A 2,500-nucleotide genomic window follows, 5' to 3' on the forward strand; every position below is an offset into this window, starting at 1 on the left:
TCCGGTATGGCCGTAGGCACTCGGCTCCGGTCCGCCTCGTCCCCTTTCCCTTACTGACTCCCCTGCCTCGGGTGGGCCCGATCCTTTTTTCCGTTTTTTTTTTTCGCTCCGGAGGCTTCATGAGCCCCCCCCCAACACCCCTTTGGGGGTCGGTGAAAATTTTTTTTTCAGACTTCCAGGGGCCCGATCCTGGCCGCGGGCACCCGGCTCCGGGCACCCGGCTCCGGGCCGCCTCGTCCCCTTTCCCTTACTGACTCCGCTGCCTCGGGTGGGCCCGATCCTTTTTTCCGTTTTTTTTTTTCCGCTCCGGAGGCTTCGTGAGCCCCCCCCAACACCACTTTGGGGGTCGGTGAAAAAATTTTTTTCAGACTTCCAGGGGCCCGATCCTGGCCGCGGGCACCCGGCTCCGGGCACCCGGCTCCGGGCCGCCTCGTCCCCTTTCCCTTACTGACTCCCCTGCCTCGGGTGGGCCCGATCCTTTTTTCCGTTTTTTTTTTTTTTCGCTCCGGAGGCTTTATGAGCCCCCCCCAATACCACTTTGGGGGTCGGTGAAAAAAATTTTTCAGACTTCCAGGGGCCCGATCCTGGCCGCCGGCACCCGGCTCCGGGCACCCGGCTCCGGGCCGCCTCGTCCCCTTTCCCTTACTGACTCCCCTGCCTCGGGTGGGCCCGATCCTTTTTTCCGTTTTTTTTTTTTTCGCTCCGGAGGCTTTATGAGGCCCCCCCTAACCGTTTTTGGGGTCGGTGAAAATTTTTAGTCAGACTTCCAGGGGCCCGATCCTGGCCGCGGCTTCGCAGGCTGGCCTGGGGGGGGGGGGCATCTCTAGCTCCGGCCGCGGACGGCGAGACGCTCGGCCACCAGGTCAGCCCGGAGGAAAAGGCTGAAAAAAATGTCTAAGTCCCCCCGGGACACCAGGTCAACCCGGAGGAAAAGGCTGAAAAAAATGTCTAAGTCCCCCCGGGACACCAGGTCAACCCGGAGGAAAAGGCTGAAAAAAAGTCTAAGTCCCCCCGGGACACCAGGTCAACCCGGAGGAAAAGGCTGAAAAAAATGTCTAAGTCCCCCCGGGACACCAGGTCAACCCGGAGGAAAAGGCTGAAAAAAAGTCTAAGTCCCCCCGGGACACCAGGTCAACCCGGAGGAAAAGGCTGAAAAAAAGTCTAAGTCCCCCCGGGACACCAGGTCAACCCGGAGGAAAAGGCTGAAAAAAAGTCTAAGTCCCCCCGGGACACCAGGTCAACCCGGAGGAAAAGGCTGAAAAAAAGTCTAAGTCCCCCCGGGACACCAGGTCAACCCGGAGGAAAAGGCTGAAAAAAATGTCTAAGTCCCCCCGGGACACCAGGTCAACCCGGAGGAAAAGGCTGAAAAAAAGTCTAAGTCCCCCCGGGACACCAGGTCAACCCGGAGGAAAAGGCTGAAAAAAAGTCTAAGTCCCCCCGGGACACCAGGTCAACCCGGAGGAAAAGGCTGAAAAAATGTCTAAGTCCCCCCGGGACACCAGGTCAACCCGGAGGAAAAGGCTGAAAAAAATGTCTAAGTCCCCCCGGGACACCAGGTCAACCCCGAGGAAAAGGCTGAAAAAATGTCTAAGTCCCTGCTCGGCCATCAGGTCAACCCCATTCAAAGTGACGGGTTGACCTGATGGCCGGCAGTCTCACGGAAGTCCGGATGGGGTCGCCAAAAGTGCCCTCGGCCGACCGAGAGAACCAGGAGGTCGGATAGGATTTCAGATTGGTCCCCCTAAATTGGCGGTTGGATTTTTCGACTAGTTCATTTTGACGGGTGCGAGGAGATTTCTGAGAACAGGTTTTTCGGAACCTGTGAGAACCAGAGATGAGCCTCGGGGACCAATCTGCGCGTTGTACCCGATCTTGTGAGGGGGGACAGGGGCACGTTGGCAGGTGGGGCGGCCCCCGGCCCCCCCGAGCCCCCCTTTTCCGGCTCTTTTCCTCCGGGGACCCCGTCGTCCCCTCGCACCCCCGGTGCAGGCCCGGTGGCCGGGATGCGAACTCCGACTGTCGGCGCCCCCCGGAGGGAGGGGGGGCCCGCTCCTCTCTCGCCTTCCGATCGATGTGGCGCTCACGTTCGCGACGGGAAGGGTCCTTCGCGGGCCGGCGCCCCCGACCGCAGGGGGCGTCTGGCGTTCAGGCGGATCGGGTCCCTCTTCCTCTTCGCGTCCCCGGATCCTGGGGCCGATTGGGACTTTCCTCCTTTGGGGGGGGGCCCGGGCGCGTGCCCGGCCCTCCGCGCCGTGGGGCCAGCCGGCCGAGATCTCCGCCCTGCGAGGTCGAGCGGCTCCGGCAGCCCACCCAGGGGTCCGAAAACCCAGGGAGCCGCGAGGCTCGGCAGGGCCAAACACGTCGCGAGAGCGAGCAGGGGCGCGCTGCGGTCCCCCGCCGTGCCCGACGGTCCTTCTCCAGGCACGCTCCGGGGCGCGGGCCCCGGGTGCTGGAGCCTCCGTCGGCTGTCGGTGGGACCCACGTACCGCCCTCTCGCTGG

The 2,500-nt window shown here is 62.5% G+C and overlaps 1 non-coding gene across 1 annotated transcript in view; it reads right to left on the reverse strand.

Annotated features, from left to right (window-relative positions):
- Positions 1-18, reverse strand: part of LOC141980376 (5S ribosomal RNA) — a 119-nt gene extending 101 nt beyond the window's left edge. The window contains exon 1 of the ribosomal RNA XR_012637528.1: positions 1-18. This exon is cut by the window's left edge and continues 101 nt beyond it. This is a non-coding gene — a ribosomal RNA (5S ribosomal RNA).
- Between the last annotated feature and the right edge of the window lie 2,482 nt (positions 19-2,500).

This window comes from Natator depressus, unplaced genomic scaffold, assembly GCF_965152275.1.
Source record: "Natator depressus isolate rNatDep1 unplaced genomic scaffold, rNatDep2.hap1 scaffold_100, whole genome shotgun sequence".
NCBI classification, from domain to species: domain Eukaryota; kingdom Metazoa; phylum Chordata; order Testudines; family Cheloniidae; genus Natator; species Natator depressus.